This window comes from Protopterus annectens, chromosome 2.part1 (assembly GCF_019279795.1).
Source record: "Protopterus annectens isolate FY-2018-M chromosome 2.part1, PAN1.0, whole genome shotgun sequence".
Taxonomy (NCBI): Eukaryota; Metazoa; Chordata; order Ceratodontiformes; family Protopteridae; genus Protopterus; species Protopterus annectens.
Window position 1 is genome coordinate 16,659,473 of NC_056729.1, and position 18,830 is coordinate 16,678,302.

General features: G+C 39.3%; 1 long non-coding RNA gene across 2 annotated transcripts; it reads left to right on the forward strand.

Annotated features, from left to right (window-relative positions):
- The first annotated feature begins 1,295 nt into the window (after positions 1-1,295).
- On the forward strand, positions 1,296-13,909 carry LOC122794733. 2 transcript variants are annotated; one of them, XR_006363681.1, is made up of 3 exons: positions 1,296-1,308; positions 3,700-3,701; positions 13,719-13,909. It is a non-coding gene; the product is annotated as an uncharacterized LOC122794733 (long non-coding RNA). The 2 variants fall into 2 exon arrangements; XR_006363680.1 differs by lacking the exons at positions 1,296-1,308; positions 3,700-3,701 and adding exons at positions 9,644-9,656; positions 11,072-11,074.
- The last annotated feature ends 4,921 nt before the right edge of the window (positions 13,910-18,830 follow it).

The window sequence follows — 18,830 nt, forward strand, 5'->3', positions numbered from 1 at the left end:
TTATAGTATGTGTGGCACAAAGGAATTTCATTTAAGATTCTATAAACGTGCAGCTTCACAGATTTAAGGAAAGGGGTCTTGCCTGACAAAGTACCTCTGCATGAACAACAAACCTAGTAGTAGACAGCAGTCTCATACAGGCATATGGTATTACATACTTGGAACTGGGAAGCAAAGACTCCATCTGCCTGTGGCTCTGTGTGTGTGCATGGGGGGGGGGGTACACAACTGTTTACAATGGAAACATTGTGAGCACATTCCACAGGGATTTGGGTTTTCATGACCTTATCATAGTATGCAGTTAGGAGCAGCTGCATACAATACTACCTGCAACTGATCAGTGGGTACATAAAAGTGGAGAGGCAGTGGCTAAAGCTAGATTACAGAACTGTAGAGCCTTGCCATAACAATAAGTAAGCTGATAAATAGGTACATAAAGGGGTCTGTGTCTGTAGGTATGGACATCCTATAGCATAGCATACGCACCCATTGGCTGCCATGTTTTGCTCACAGGTGTATATACCAGCATGGCAACCTAAGGTGAGTAGCACCTGGAAAATTCATTGCCCAGGAGAATGAAGTGCTAATACAGACCCTCTAAACACATGGCATGTGCTTTCTGGGTAAAGATGTGCCAGACAAATATTACTGGAACCAGATTTGCCAGTGACTCATGCAGGATGTGAATGCTGTAAGTTGCCATAACAGATGTCAGCAACAAATTTAGTAAAGGGTTACTAATATGATACTTAATGTAAAGTATTAGACAGAGAACATTGTGACAGACAGGTCTGCCACAGGGCTGATGCACACTGTAAATAATGCCCTGGGTATTATGGACCACATAGCAGTTAAGGAATTAGAAACCCTTTCTGTTGATGCTTCTTACTCCCACTGGATCTGAAGGGGATTTGATTTCAGTGCGCATGCAGTCAAGAGCTTCTAAAGCTTTAGATAAAATAGACATTTTTTTAAATGCATATATTGTGATAGTTCTCACCTTTGCATCCTACAGAATTGAAATACTCTTCCACATGCTATAGCATAATGTTGCGACACTGGTCCAGGATTCACGGGGCTGACACCTGTAATATCCCTAATATTTCCCCAGTAGATCACTGTATGTTAAAACTACAGATATCTTAGTATCCACAGAGATGGGCATGCCAAGCATCCTCCTAGATCCCACTTATGAACAGCACAACTTCACATGGTCCCTTAAGTCTCTTTGTCCACATGGAGTGGGTTGTCTGAGAGCTAGCAGTGTACCAGGTACTGTTTGCACCTCATCCATTGGTACTGATGAATGTGACATGCAACAAGATGCTGAGCTATTGCTGCTGTGTTTCCATGCATCACTCCCTCTCACATATACCATGACTGTTTGGGTGTCAAAAACTGGTATGCTCCATGGGGCAGAGTGTCTGATTTATACATCTCTGACTCACTCCACCATTTGGGTTATCATCATTTTCATATACCGTGTGGCTTCTGTTCATGTAGTTCCTCATTTCCATGTCATTATGCATTCATTAGCATGCATTTCTCACTGTGCTGTTTAAACCCTTGTGCAATTACAATGTCTTTTAGAATCAGCCACACTCTATACATTGTCACTTTTGCACTGCGCAATGTGCTAAATTTTTGTGAATTTCTCAAAAGTGATCTTGCCAAAAGCAAGGCAACTTTGATGAAAAATGTAAATTTTAGTTTATGTTGGCACAAAACATCCACTGTACTCTACTGCTTAGTACAATCATCTTTAAGATAACTGTCCTTTAGGACTTAATCTTGTACAGAGGTATTGGTGAAGTTCATATCTTTTACAATTGCTGCTGAAGTTTCGGTAAAATGCTTTTGCTTAGAGGCATTTTGTGTCAGTACTACGTTTGCTATGATCCTGGGATGAAAGCAGAACATGTATCCATATACAATGCTGCCTGATAACAACAGCTTAATTCTAATACTTTAATTATAATTATTTGCTACATATAGTGAAGGTATTGTGCAACCTGTTGATGTGAATCTCTTACTGCCTGCCTTTCCCATTGAAGACGAAAACTGCTGTGATAATAAAATCACATTGAATAGGTAATTAGTGAATATTTTTTACTTATACTGTTTTAATTTTTATCCAGTGAATAACCTAAATTAGCATATTTAATAATGAATGAAGGAATACATTTTCCAGCCTCAGTAGCAACCCACCACTCACTAACTCAGAAGGGAATGTTTCTCTTTACTTTGCATTTTCGCAATGTTCAACACAACATGTATTACCCAATGTCTCTGGTATTTGCCTAGATGAAGTAGGGACAGCTCTGCATAAGGCGACTCTCTTACCATTTTCCTGTTTGATGCATGAATATGCGTGGGGGATACAAGTGGAAGCTTTTTTTATATACTTCCAGATAAATTTATCTTTTGCTTCAGGTAATGGAGAGAAAGGGGGAGTGTTTCCACACCTCCCTCTGAATTAATGTATGCCAACTACATATCTTCTGAATATTTTTTTTCTAACTGCTATGGATAACGATCATTGAAAATATGAATGAGACTCATCACACAAAGCCTTGCCTAAATAGTGGGAGACATTGAATACAAATTATTAGTATCATTATACTTACCACGCATTGTTCCAACATTTATGGGGATAAAAGTGCTGAAGGAATGTTTCAGTGTCCTGGCACTCAGTCATTCTTAACATCACAGGTGCCAATGCTGAACTCAGGCAAGCTTACCTTACAAGTTGTTCTCAGCATATCTTCTCGGCTGTGTTATGTGTGCCTTCCAGTGCAACCCTTGTACCATTTTGCCTGCTCTGAACTGCCTCTGTTATGTCTATATCATTGCAATGATGAAGTCTCCAGACTGTTGCTCACTGCACTCTAGACTGAGGTCCTACCAACAAAATATATATAGGTAGAATCACATTTGGTAGAAAGGTTTTTGTGGGTGGAAAATAGGGAGAATACACAAAGGACTGAGTACTGGTTTGAGTGAGGGTGGCCTAATGGTTAAGGTGTTTGCCTTACAAACACACTGTACAAGGTTTGAATCTCACAGGGGATAATTGGCTAGGCTTAAAATGGCTTGCAGGGGCAGTTAGCCTAGTACTAACTATAAGTATAAGCATGGTTGAATTTAGTTTTACATAGTGTAGGTGAGGAGAAGTATGTAGGAGAATTAATGTTTGAATGTGAACTAGTGCAAAGCTGTGTTATAGCAGTTGTCGTGAATATGCAAAATCTGTGGGTTGGGGTTAGTGTAAAGGTTAGGTTAAGGGATAGTCAGTGTTGTGCATGTTTTGTGTCTGCATTCTGTGTCCTTTCATCATGTATAGTGGTACTGTTAGGGAAAGTGTTTTTAGTAATTTAATATGAGGGTTACGGTTAGGGGCAAAGGGGCAAGGCTAGGGTTATAGATATGGATACACTTAGCACACATGAGTAAGATGGTGCAGGGGTGAAATTTACCACCTAATATCTGAGTTTGTTTCTTAAATCAGGTTGTTGGTACTGCACATGGTAAGAATTTGTTTTAGGACTTCATATATTTTCCTTTTAGTATTTCAGCAGTTTTAAGCATCATTGCAAAGAGACTAAGGGAGGGAATGGTGATCTCACAATGAAGAAAGAGAAGCACATGCCACTAAATATGTGGAGATGACTATAGTTTTGGCTTTTTTAGCTTGTGAAGGAGTGAAGAGAGCTGTAAGCATTGTACAATAAAAATCTGATCAGAATGGTACCTGGATGTTGTGTTTTCCATATCTTGTAGAAGTTAATTGCCATTGTAAGTGTATATTGCTACAAGACAACCACAACAATGATAAACAAGATAAAAAATAACAAATAGCTTTAGTCTTTTTAGCATATTATTCATAATAAAGCAAAGCATATTCCCTTTTCACAAAAATGTTAATCTCTAAACAACCCAAATCTGGCTGACTGATACAAAATTGTCAAACAAGAAATCCAAACCAATGTTTGGTATCATTTTAACTTTCTGTCATCAGCACTGGTTGGTGAAAGGATTTTTATTTTATTTTTGTTGATTTACTTTCTCCTTTTTACACTGTTCATAATTGGATATAAAATAAAACAAAATCATCAACGTGCACAGCAAAATTTGAGAGGTTAGTGACAGTCAAAGTCAATAATGTTCTTTATACATTAGAGTATGTTCATCATTCGCTTTCTGCTGCAGTAGCTTTAGGCTACATGGGTCATGTCTTGCCAAAGACATAGCAACTGTCCAGATACCAAAAGCTCTACTTCCCTCCAACACTTCCACTCTGACTGCTGACTGGTCAGCCCTGAGGATGGAAAATCAGCAATATGAGTGAAAATCTTCTGTATTTTCTTGTCAACCCATGAAGAAGCACCTCAGAGGTTTTACAAGAGCAGCAGCTTGTACTTCATCTCCTTTCTGGCAGATAAGTCCCCTTTTGTAGAAGCCTTTTACACAGAAAATAAGTATGTGTGTGTATATATATATATATATATATATATATATATATATATATATATATATATATATATATGTGTGTGTGTGTGTGTGTGTGTGTGTGTGTGCATATATATATATATATGTGTGTGTGTGTGTGTGTGTGTGTGTGTATATATATATATATATATATATATATATGTGTGTGTGTGTGTGTGTGTGTGTGTGTATATATATATATATATATATATATATATATATGTGTGTGTCTGTGTGTGTGTGTGTGTGTATATATATATATATATATATATATATATATATATATATGTGTGTGTGTGTGTGTGTGTATATATGTATGTATATATATATATATATATATATATATATATATATATATATATATATATATATGTGTGTGTGTGTGTGTGTGTGTGTATATATATATATATATATATATATATATATATATATATATATATATATATATATATATATATATCTATATCTATGTGTGTGTGTGTGTGTGTGTGTGTGTATATATATATATATATATATATATCGAAGAAACCAAAAACCAAGTGCAGGCAGTCAGCAAAAATCAGCAGTATAAGCAGTGTCACAGTCACAGATAAAAACGTGTTCTAGTCTCAGATATAAAAATCCACTTCAGCAGCCACGATACAAACAGAGTTTATTGAGATAAAAACAGCAAAAACGTAAGCGCTTTCACGGACTGCATGTCCGCTTCATCAGACGTAAAATAATAACTAAATGCTAAGCTTATATAATAAATCTAAGTCATTCAATTAAATAATTAAAACAATTGAAACAATTGATAAATAAACAGCTGATTTAGACCACAATAATCAGTCCTAAGGTTCTAATGTGTGGATCAGCAAGTTAAAAACATTGTAATAAAATTAAAACAACATTACCTAAGAGGTCTAGCTTGTAAAAGAGGTTTGAGGGAAACCGATTCATTTATACCATGCCCATATTGTGCACCTAGCCTAAGGATCCATTTAACTTCCGCTGTCTCTGTTTGGTTAACGATGTTACCTAACCTAGGGTTATGTGGGACTACGTGAAGGATCTGAAACAAAAAAGAATGTGAAGGACCATTACTTAAGATGTGTTTTGCAATGGCACTATATGTTTCTTTCCTGTTGACACAATAATAGTGATCACGTATCCTTTCACGTAATGACCTATTGGTTTTGCCCACGTAATAACTAAAACAGGTGTTACAATAGGCCACGTATACTAAATTTCTAGTATTACAAGTCCCTCTGGATCTAATATTCCACAGAACACCCGTATCAGGGTGCCTGAAGTATCTCGACTCATCAATGTAACAACATTGTGGGCATCTCCCACACTTCTTAGTACCTCGCATCCATATTGGATAAATTTCTTGCAAACCATTATCAACATAACATATCTTCTGTTGTAGTGTCTGACAGTTTTTAAATACAAAAGTTGGAACACAACCTACTAACTTCCTAGTAGCAGGATCTGATGTTAAAATGTTCCAATTAGAGGATACCATATTCCGTATCCTATTAATATTGGTGCAATAAGGAATGGTTATAGATACATTCTGCCTGGCACTAGAAATATTAGGAGCCCTATCACGTGTCCCTCCACTGAAAAAAGGTCTGGCTCTATATTTTCTATGTTGACCCATTTGTTTCATTACATTATCCACCTCATATTGATTATACCCTCTATTTAAAAATCCTGTTTGTAGAGCCTGCATTTCTTCTCTGAAGACTAAATCATCACAACATAAACGTGACACTCTCATGGCTTGTCCCTTAACAATATTGTTGAAACAAGCCGGGTTATGCATACTCTGACGATGCAGATATGCTGGTTGGTAACATGGTTTCCTATATATCTTTGTCTTAATCACACTATCTTCCACATAAATGTTGACATCTAAAAAATCAATATTAAAATAAGAAAATTTCCCAGAAAACTTCAAAAAATCACTCGTGGAATTGATGTAGTCAAGAAATTCAGATGCATGCTCTCAAAGCCCTCCTCAGTATGGAGAACATCGATGTCTGTGCAGTGACAGAAACCTGGTTCAAGGCTCCAGAGAGCACCCCAGCACTACCAGGTTATACCTCATATCATGCTTTTCGGCCCCAGAACTTGGACCAAACCACAAAAGGAGGGGGAGTATCCATATTCATCAAGGATACCCACACCTCCAGGTTAGTGGCAATGCACGAAGCATCGGAGACCATCCATGTGCAACTAACAGTGGGCAAAACCACCCTCCAGTTTGTAGCATGCTACAGACCACCCTCTCAAACTCAGGAACCCCACTCGGCCTTCCTAAAGACACTGGAGAATATGAAGGTCTCTCCAAACACCATCATATTGGGGGACTTCAACTACCCAAACATAGACTGGGAGCATTACTCAAGCCCCAATACCCTAGCCCAAAGGTTCCTAGAATTCATTAACTCAAATGCTATGGAACAACTAGTCACCTCTCCCACAAGAGGGGAAAACATATTAGACCTGATCATCACAAACATGGGAACACAATGCTCCATACCTAAAGTATACCACTAGTTGGTAAGATCGGACCATAAATTAATCTCCCTGGAAATCCACATCCCGCCCGCACCTCCAGCACAAAAGACCACAGTGAAGAACTTCTCAAAAGCTGACTTCACACTTCTTAAGACCGAAGTGGAATCCTTCAAGGCCCCCGGGCCAGTGGAAACCAAAGCCCACTCTGCCGAATCCTTTATAAACGCATTCTATGGACACCTACAGGAATGCATGGATCATGAAATCCCAAATAAAACCAAGACCCATTCCCCCAAAGGCAGGCATCCTGTCTGGTGGATCCCAGCCATTAATAAGCTATACAACAGAAGGAGGAAGCTACTACATGATATAGCAAAATCCATAAAAGGGAAGGCATCTCTGATCAGTACTAGCAAAAAACTATGATCACTCATAAAATCATCCAAGGCCAACTTTGAGAGAAAAATTGCACAAGACACTAAAGATAATCACAAGGCTTTCTTTAGTTATGTTAGAAACCTGAGTGGAAACTCCCAGATATGCTCTGAGTTAGTCCAAAATGACAAAAAATACACTGAACCCACAGATATTGCCAACATACTAGCAGACAGGTTCAGTGCAAATTTTTCTCCCCCCCCCCAAAGGGACAAATATCTATCCCAGCAGAGTGTTGCCTCCCTGACATCTCAGATGCCCAGGTGAGAGCCGCCCTCTCCAAAGCTAAAAATACAGCATCAATGGGACCAGACGGTGTCCCGGGTTGCGTGCTACATGAACTCCAAGAAGAGCTAAACCGACACATAAGGCAGCTGTTTAATCTCAGCCTAACTACAGGATATGTACCCAAAGAATGGCGTACAGCAACAGTGGTCCCACTCCACAAAGGAGGTGCTTCTACGGACCCTGGAAACTACTGCCCCATAAGCTTGACGAGCCTGGTCTGCAAACCTATGGAGAGGATCATTATGGAACTCATTAACAAAGACATTGGGGACCTACAGACACTGGATCCTACCCAATTCGACTTTGTTAAGGGCAGATCCTGCCTCTTGAACCTGGTCAACTTCTTGGAAACAGTCACCAAGGCCATTGACGAGGGTAAGGTAGTTCACACAGCCTACCTTGACCTTGCAAAAGCCTTCGACACAATACCCCCACTCGGGCATCATAGACAAGCTCTCCAGCTTAAATATAAACCTCTATGTCATAAGATGGGTTGCATACTGGCTCAAGGACAGAACCCACAAGGTCAGAACTGCTAAAACCATGTCAGACGCTAAACCAGTCACAAGTGGCGTCCCACAGGGCTCGGTCCTGGGACCTCTCTTGTTCGGTATTTATTTTTCTGAGGTACAGGCTAACATGGGAGGATTGTGGCTGACCAAGTTCGCAGATGACTGCAAACTGGGCGCCATAATTGATTCTGTAGCGGACACAAGCATCCTTCAAAAGGGTCTCATAGAAACGGAAAACTGGTGCCAGAGCCATGGCCTTAAACTAAACGCCAAAATGTGTATAGTCATACCCTTTGGGAAAAACAAAGTGCCCACAAATTACTACATAGGTGGTAATCCATTAAGTACGGAAGAAGTAATTAGGGACCTAGGGACCCAAGTTGACATTAACCTCTCGTTTGACACTCACATTGCCAAAGTGGTTAGAAAGACCTTCTATATTGCCCACCTTATCATGAAGGGATTCACATCTAGATCGGGAGAGGTCATTGTACCCCTTTACTCTTCTCTCATCAGGCCCATAATTGAGTACAATGCCCCATTTGGGATGTACCTTACCCGACACCTGCAGCAATTGGAAAGACCCTAAAAGTACCTCACCAAGACGATCAAGGGACTCAAACATATGCGATATGCTGCCCGGCTAAAGTAACTCCAGCTCTACTCAGTAGCATACCGCCTACTCAGAGGCGATCTATGCCTGACGTACAAGGCCATGTCCAACCTGGAATTAATGGACATGCTCCACCTCAGAAAATCCAAATCCACCAGAGCTACGCGAGTGAGAGATTTGAACCTCAGCACAGAAATAAATAGGACATGCTGGAGGGACAGATTCATAACCCAGAGGCTCCCTTCACTCTGGAATAAAATCCCAGTCCATGTTAGGCAGAGACCCTCACTAACTCTTTTCAAGAGAAATCTTGATGAGTGGATGGGAGATCGTAGGTTTACCCCGGGGGTCACTTCTGTGTCACTGCTAGACAGAGGTATGGTAAACTAAACCTTAAAATGGGCACGGTATACTCATTCCAAGGGGTGGCGAAAGCCAAACACACTCTGGCTAGGCTTGTAAATGCCCTAGGGCAGATAGCCTAGTATGAACCTATGAACCTATGACAACCTATCATTTATTATGCCAGACTAAATCTTAGTTCTAAAGAGTTTCTGACTGGATTTCAGTGTACTGTTTGCACTTCTATAGGCCATGTGTTAATATTGTGATAACTTACCTGCCATTTTTTTCCGTCAGACTACTTTAAATTATAAAGGATTTTAGTGCACTGCTTGTGCATTTGCAGGGCATGTAGTGCTTAACATCAAGCCTTGACAACTTACCTGCCATTTTTTCTGTCAGAATTTTACTTGTAAAGGGTTCTGACAGGATTTTAGTGTACTGTTTGTGTTTTTACAGGACATGTAGTTCTTGTGTTCCCCCTGTGATAACTTACCCATGATGTATTTCTGTTAAGCTCATTCTATATTTAAGGGGTTTCTGAGAGGCTTTTATTGTACTGCTTCTGCATTACTGTGTTTTGGTGACTGTTCTGATTAAGAGTAAGTGTAAGTGTGATGCCTGTTAATACTTTTGATAACTTACCTTCCAAGTCACTTGTTCTAGTAATCCTAACCACATTCAATGCATCCTCCTCGGTCACAGCATGGATACTTACGCTGGTCTTACTGGCCTGACTATTGCAGCTTCTTGTAAGAAAAAAACAACTTATTTGAGAGCTCCTCTTGACTATGCAGCCTGGGTCTGCACCTCAGCCAATGGTGGGCGAAACTACAGTGGCCATTTGTTGTTCCGCAGACCACTCACTTACCTCTCTGGCATCCTTTAGTGTAGTCATTTCAGCCACTATGAACTGGGAGATGGCCATGTCTTCCTCAGCTGTTTCAGTGTTTGTACTGAGCACTGGACAACCATTTTTACTGCAACAAAGTGTTTTACTGGGGATGCTACTGGATGTGTCTGAGAGAAAAGACCCGTTCTTTGGGAACAGATTCCAGTTCTAGTCTATTTGAGAAGATACCTTTTAAAACAAAAGGATAAACATTATACACCTGCAGACATGGTCTTGCTAGGTAAAGATTATTTCCTTACCTTAATAACCCTGCTGATATGTCATTGATAGGTAAAGATTATTTGTTACCTTAATTAAGAAACTGTTATAGAGACTCAAGCCTAATAAACAGCCTTCTGTACCATTTAGCAGACCACTGAAAATACCCCTGAGGAAGACTAATTTTCAAACCTCCTTGTGAGGTAATTTCTTTCCCTAATTGTTGCCAGGATGAGTAAGGTATTTTTTAGGCAACTAATAGTTGTCCCTATTATATATATCGAGATGATTTTATATGTTGTAAGTTGTTTTGCTTTTCCTGCTCTAGTGCCAACATTGAGGGAGGCTTTTTATATTATCTGTAACAATTCTGAATCAGAATTTTTAGTCCCCCATAGAACCAGAAAACTTTACAGTTTCTTAAACTCATTTTTGGTACAGCTTTGATATTAGTTTTTTTATTCTTCCACTTGTGCATATGGAATTTTTAACTATCACTCCCTTATCTGGAAGTTCATGACTATCTGCATTGTATTGTTCTTGACATGTATCAAGTACTTAAACGTGCTTTAAAGGTGTGTATGATTGTGGAAATACTGTGTCTAAGGCCTTTTCTATTGTTTGAGGAGATATGCCTGGGTACAAATTCAAAAGTTTTCTGAAGAAAAGAAGTGTGACTTTTTCAACTGAGTGTTAGAGAAAAGGGTTTTATTTGGCCCATCTGCTACTTAGGTCCAGCAACTTTCTGATGAAAGATGGAAATTAGCTGAGTGAGTTTCTCAGATTTTTTTCAGCTCCCCCCATTGAGATCCTCTTTCATGCCTAAGAATAAAATAGAAATGGCAGGAAGAGAACAATAACAAACAAGAAGTACAAGCTGGTGGTGCCTTGTATGGCAGTGGCCTCTCCGGCTCTAGATATGTGTTTTGTGTTTTATGTTGGATTTGTGTAGGGTTTGTTGAACTGTTATCTTTCTGAGAGTCCGTTCTGACTCAGTAGGGTGTGGGGTTTGCCTGCAGCCATGGTTCCTGTTGAAGCACTGGATTTTGCTGTGTTTGGAGATCATTGCCTTCAGGCCAGCGAGTTACACTGAATGCAGTTGCGGATGCTTGATTTTTGTCTACTGAGTGATTGTATCTTTTTATTTGTCAGAGGGACCAGACTGATTTCTGGGTTGTTGCCGGTGTTGCAATGATGTTGCAGATGGAGTGATGACAGCATGGATGGTGAAGATTCTGGTGTTGAATGATGTTGGAGATGGAATGGCGGCAGCATGGATATTGGTTATGGCTGTTCAGGCCTTTAAGTGGTGATGGCTGTGCTAATGTAGGTGGCAGAAACCCAGTTTTGTATATCAATTGATTAAATCTGGATTGGGGTTCTGTTGGGTCAGAGGGGCCTGACAGGGACTTAGGATGTTGCTGATGTTGGAAATGGAGCTAGTGGCAGTGTGGTGGGTGAAGATGGTTGCAATCATTGTGATCACCTTCGTGACGAATTGAGCACGGTTGATGAAGCTTTGGTGCCTTCAATTGGCTTGGACTGTGCTGTTGTTGTTGCTGCTTATACATTTTTTGTTTTTGTGTTTATGTTGTATATGAGCTTGGAGAAATGCAATTTCATTCAGCGGTGCAATTTTGTTATGTGGTCTGAATGAGAATAAAGTTTACTGTTACCATTAAGAAACTTTCTAATAAAAAGACAGTATATGACTTCAGGATGGGTATACTACTATGCCTCCTTCCTTCCCCCTACCCACCTGCTTTAATTTCTTAAAACATGTTGCAACAGCTGGCTCTGTGCTTTCCCCTTGGACAACAGATTGGGACAGACTCCTGAGAGCTAGAAGCGGTTTAGGAGGTTACAGTTAGCACTGGATACAAAAACCTCCTTTCAGGGGAATTCCTCCAAACCAAACTGAATTTTTTCCTCAGGTTCTTCAGATTTTCCCACTATAGGAGCCATATAACCCATGCAGTTTATTCAAGAGATAAAGATTTCTACTCCAGAGTGCTTCTGGTACCAAAGAATGATCCTTTTTGGAGACCAGTTTCAAATAAAACTTTTAAATAAGTTTTACAGTTCTTTTTTAGTGTCTCTTCATTATGTTTTAGGTTATCTTACATTTCAAATGTGTTTGCAAAGTTTTATCTCCAGCCTTAGCTTATAACAGGTTGAATGGCATTCATTTTCCCTCTTTTTTTGCAGTTATCTTCCAGATGTGAAGCGTCCTTAACATGAGTTTCATCTCTTCTGACCAATCTGGGATTTCAGATAAACATCCAGAAATCCTTCAGCATTTCACACCAGATTGTCTTTTAGGAAATGTTAATGACACTCCACAGTAAAAATTTTTGATGCAAAAGAAGGTGGACTTTTATCTGGAAACCTTCCCTGAGCTACTCAAATTAGTCTTGAGCTTTAGTCAGACAGTTTCTCAGGATTCTGGGGTTCAAATAATAATTTCTCATGATTCTTCTTTCCAGGTTGTACAAGAGAAAGATTCTATGGTATCTAAAAAACACATAGACCCAACACTTGGGTCCTTTAGATTTTCAGATACCTGTCTTGGACTTTGTATAAAGGAGATTGCTGTAGTTGGAAACTAGATATGTAAGCAATTACTTGTCTCTCCTGCATTTCCTTGACCTCAAAGTCAAACTGCATCTACAAATGCCTCAGAATTTCCATTGAAGGTAGTTCTCATGAGGGTGAAGATGCAAGACTGGCGGGATTCTTCAGACAGACCAAACCACATTATTTTCAAACAGTTATAGAACACCACAATGATGTGATATGTCAACAAGCTATGGGGCACAAGGCCGTATTCTCTATACAGACTCAGTATTCTACCTTGGAAGTTAGCTCTCCAACATTCTTTAACCCTTCAAGCATATTACTTTCCAACAGAGACAAACACAGTGGCAGGAAAGCTGAGCAGAGCCAGGCTAGACCAGAAAGAATAGAATTTGAGCAAGTGGAGTCTTCCAGGTACTGATCCTGTTCAGGGGAACATCTCATAGAGATCTGTGATCTTCTTGCAAAACAGACAGTAGATTTTTTTTATTCCCTTGCAACTTAATGCTTTTTATGCATTCCATCATTTTCACTGACATCTAGAGTAGTGCTGATGATTCACAAGAACTCTCCAAAAATATTTGTGGCGACTCCCCTTCTGGTCCAGGCAATATTGGTTCTCACATTTTATGGAATTGGCCAATGGCAATTACCATAAGAGCATCTTCACTATCTGGATCTACCCACCCAAGACAGGGAGAGTTTGATACACCCCATTCTAAGACTAAATTATCTGCCTGGATTCTGAAACCTTTTAGTCACCCCTTTCTTAATGACATGCAGCATTTAAGAAATTTGTCTACTAGCAAATCTTATATTGGCATGTTGAAGACTTTTCTAGTTTAGCACCCGGTTCCCCACGAACGTGCGGTGCACTGCTGGAGAGAGGCGGCCCCCTTCCGTCCGCGCTCCGACCCAGTGACGAGCGGCGCTCCTCGCCGGCCTTGCGGCCGGCTATCCCTGGCCAACCGGAGATCCGCGGCGCTGCGGTATCGTTACGTTTAGGCGGGATTCTGACTTAGAGGCGTTCAGTCATAATCCCACAGATGGTAGCTTCGCACCATTGGCTCCTCAGCCAAGCACATACACCAAATGTCTGAACCTGCGGTTCCTCTCGTACTGAGCAGGATTACTATCGCAACAACACAACCAAATAACCAGAACCCCATCTGGGACTGTACTACTAGTGTTCAAATTTTTTTTGTGAGCTACTAACCTCTGGCTTTCATACTAATTTGTTAAGATACATCTTATAGCCACTTCAGTATATATGCCCATGGATCCTTGTCTTTCTTCACTGTTTTCTTAATGAAATAGTTTCTGATAGGAGTGTTTCACCTGGGCTCACCTTCCAAACAGGTTGCTACCTCCTTGGATCTTAACTTTCTGCTGCAAAAGTTAACCACATTTCCATCTGAACCTACACATCAGACATATTTATGGATCATTACATGGATAGCTGTTCTTTTATTTGCTCTGACATCTGCAAGATCAGTATCTGAATTGCAAGGTGTCTTGGTGGAAAAACTCTATCTGGTTTGTATTTGGGATAAGGTATCTGTTAGAATAAATCCCTTATTCATAACCAAAGTTGTTTCAGAGTTTCTTTGAATTAGGTCAACAATGACCCAATGTTCTATACTAGCCCTCAGAACCACAGGGAAAGGATTTCACATACTGTGGACATACATAGGCAACTCACATACTAACTTCACAGAACCAAGTCCTTTGAAAAAGCCAACAGCTATTTATTTCCTATGCTGGGACTAAGAAAGGACAATATATGTCAACTGAATGATTTCCAGTGGTTGTCCTTGGTCTTTTGTTATACCGACTATGGTAAATCAGTTCCAGGCAGTATTAAGCACACTTTCTGAGGGCCTTGTCTTCTCTAATTGCATATTAGAAAGGAGTGGACTCTAAAAGTTTTCTAGAGACTATAATTGGTCCTCTGTATGTACCTGTACAAAGCACTTCTTACAGGATTCTTTTGTCTTATACTTCAGGGGCTCCTTGATCAATATCCATCCTCCTCCCAGACTTTGGTAATCAACCCATATAGCCTGAAGGCTACTGTTGTGTACAGGGCCAGCCTTAGGCCAGTTGGACATATTTGGTCCATTTGGGCCCAGCTCCCACAAGGGGCCCCACACTGGGCTGTGGCTGGGCCATTATGACTTATGTGATCTACAAGACTTTCCATAGAGACATTACAGCAAAGTGCAAGGCATTTTCCTACCAGTAGCCTTGCTTCTGTAGTAGTTAGGAATCTCATCAGTGGTGTCGACTACATTTCCTCTCATTTATTGCACCAGTGGCTAGCATTAATACTGTAGTTTTGTGACACTTCTATGATTCAGTGTCAGCTACTCATTCCCCACAATAGTTAGTTGCTGTTAATGAGTACCCAACAGAGTTTGCAACCCAAACCTGAGACAGGGTATACTATCTAGTTTTGTGGATCACTCCAGTTACTGTTGCAAAAGATAGTAAGACCATTTTTAATATGAAGACTGAAAGTGGTACTGTTTTTTATTTTGCTTCTGTTACTGACATTGGATATATGACTGAATAGGATTATAAAAAACTAACTGTGGACTAGTCAGCCTCAGGCAGTATGAAAACAAACAATGGTAAGCACAAAAAAAATGAACAGATATTGTGATGACAGGTAATTTCTAATCACCATGACACATGACAGAATATTATTAGATCAATGGTATTGCAGAGAAACACTTGCTGCAAATATAGATAGGAGCAAAATAGTGCAGGAGAAGTGAAACACATATTGTGTATGTTGATTCAAGAGAGGCACAGGTGGATAGACAAATGATTCCACTTGGATAAACAGGAAAGCAGTGACAGAAGCAGTTTGACTCATAAAGGTACCATAAGGATACCACAGTTTCAGAATCACATACAACATGGAGGGGAAGTTGGCCTGTTGTGTTTAAGACACAATGCATATGACCTAAAGGCTACTGCAGCAGTGAGAAACATGAACACCTACTGTTGTGTGTAAGAGCAACTTACACAACTATATTCTTCCTGCTATCCCGCACAAGACAAATCACTCTTTACTAGTCCTATTAATGTGAAAGGTCACCTGAGTTCATGTAAATCCTTCTGAGTATTCTGCTGTTTCTGAATATTATGTGTAGTACACTTAATACCCAGACAACTATTATATATGCCAACACTTCCCCAGTTAAAACTCACATAAGCATTCTTGTGGTTTTGTAACAGAACAGTATGGGATGACATGCTGTCATCTATGTAGCAGACTTCATTCAGTAAATCATCTTACTTGCGTATTTAGTGTCTCACTCTCAGTCAAGAAAAAGACAACCAAATTCCCCTTAGATGCTTCATTTAGGACAGCTTGAAACTGCAGTCAGAATCTTTGTGATTTTATCCCATTTTATTTCTCTGCAGTGTTACTTGCATTACATAGAATAAAGCTTATTCAATGATTTGTAACACAAGCACTAACAGACCCTGTGACTCTACCAAAATTGAATTTATAACCCCAAAGATTCTATTAAACTGACACTGCTGATCTAATTTGCTTCTTTTTCCTAAAATCTTCATTTTGTTAAACAGTACACCAAGGAGGCAAATCTCATACATGTAAATTCTCTGCCTTTTCTCAATGAAATTGCTTTTAGGGGGTGTTCATTTTAGAAATCTTGAGTTGGCTGAGCAGGATACAAGTCAAAGTGACTTGTTAGATATTTCAAGTAAAAACTAAATGTTACATGTTCTTTAGCTACATCTGTGACATATGTTAACATATTTATGAACTTTTTAAAAAAGTAGATAATGAATCATTAATTGAGTAGAAAACTGGCCAGGAGTTAAATTCCCAAAAATGACAGTAAATGAATTGCACTCTACAGTCATGGCAGTTAGGAAGTGGATAAGGTGTAGTTTGCCTGAAATTTAGTGACAATTAAAAAATAATTTATGGCACAGGAGGTTCGGATTAAGACTTAACCTTTAGAGATTTTAACTGAAATTTTCAGCATGGATTCTCTGGGGTATTGCTGCATCAAACATAGGCACTGAATTATGGCTGAGATATAGGGCCAGATTCCAAAAGAGTTATGCCATTGTAAACTGGATTCCAAAAGACATGCTCATGGTGTAAGTGACTTACTTCTGTGTAAGGCCTATCTATAAACAAGCTTACACTGGGGGTCAGATTCCAAAAGATCAACTCTCAGTGTAAATAACTTACTTCGGTTTAATATGCTGTAGCAAGTTACTTACACTGAGAGCAAGTCTTTTGGAATCAGGCTCTTGGTCTAAACAAAGAAATGAATGTGTCCCAGTTTACCATGCATAAATAAACTTTACTTATTTAGTCTTCTGTGATAGAGGTAACAGAGATTTACAGTGGGTTCATCCTAGTAACTGAATCAGAAAGTATTGCAATGCTGGTGAAGTTCAAATGGAAAGGTTTGTTCTGAAGCTAAAATAAGTGTCTAATTCGAGGATGCATTGTACTGAATAATAAGCATGTTGATTAGTAGTATACCAGTGTATTCTTTTTTACTGATCCCCTATAATAAATATGCACTTTTAATAGAATAAAAAATCCATGGAGAAACCCTAGAACTGTAGTGTAGATAATCAAATAAAACTAAAAACGACCAGGTAGCTAAGATTCGGGAACGCTTTATTATTAAAATCACAGTTAAGAGCTTTCTTCTGTAAAAGACATATTCAGAACCATGAATGAATCAAAGAAACAGAGACTCACTAATGTGGCTCATTAAAAAGTTTAAACAGCGACACGCCCCCCACAAAAAACAATCACAAGTAAGCATAGTGAAAAAGTCCTCCAAAATATTTAAAGGAACATAGCCAAAGCACTGTGGATCACATAGCATGTTGAACATACTAAACAAATGCATACACAACAAGCAAAATATAAAGATAAAAAATATCAGTTATGGTCTAGCAGCACAAAATTTAAATTCACTTGAGATGGAAATAGCTTCATTAAGACCTGGATAATTTGCAGCATCCAAACAGAGCTGCCAGAACATCTCTCGATGTAAAAGCCGATTCTGCCAGCCTCCTGAATATACAGCAGAATCAATCTGTTCAAGCACCATGAATTTAAATTTACTAAACCTTACACATCCAGAAGCATGTCTAGCAAGTGCACTCTTGTTATCCATTCTAGTAATGCTACACTGCTGTTGGTGAATTCTTTTATTAAGAGCATTCTTAGTCTTGCCAGTGTAAAAGACAGGACAGGAGCAGCACCTCACCAGGTACGCAACTCTCTCAGTATATCAGTTAAATTTCCTTCGTCCATTCATTCCCAATATTTTTACAAGTAGCACACCCCCTAAATCAGTGTCAATAAAGGGACATTGGTGGCACCGGCCACATTTAGATGTCATGAAGAAATTATTCTGAGATGTTTTCACTGGTTTCTCTAAGATGCTCAATGTTGGGTTTATTCTTGAAGATAAAAGTAGGGGGACCTTCAAAAAAAAAAAGAACGTCAAATCATCATTGTACTAAAGAACAGACCAGTTTTTGTGCAGGATTTTTTGTGTATCATTCGCATCTAATGAATAATGCAAAACCGTATTGGAATAATGACAGAAACGGTAGTTTAAATCAGAGCTCATACCTTTCTCACAAGTGTTGAACTCTCCAAACCATTCCTGATAATAGGGGCATACATACAATCCCATTCCTGTAGAACTTGATTGTAGAAATCTTCCACCAATGAAGTCGGATAACCACAGTCAAGAAACACAGATTTTAACTTGTTAAAATGTTGGATACACATATTGTCATCAGAGGTTAAACGAAATACCCTGATAAAGTGATTCTTTACCACCCCCTTCTTTTGATGCAAGGGGTGGCAACTAGTAAAATGAAGGGAAGTAATACAGAAAAGACTTTCTGTATATGGAGATTGTAAATA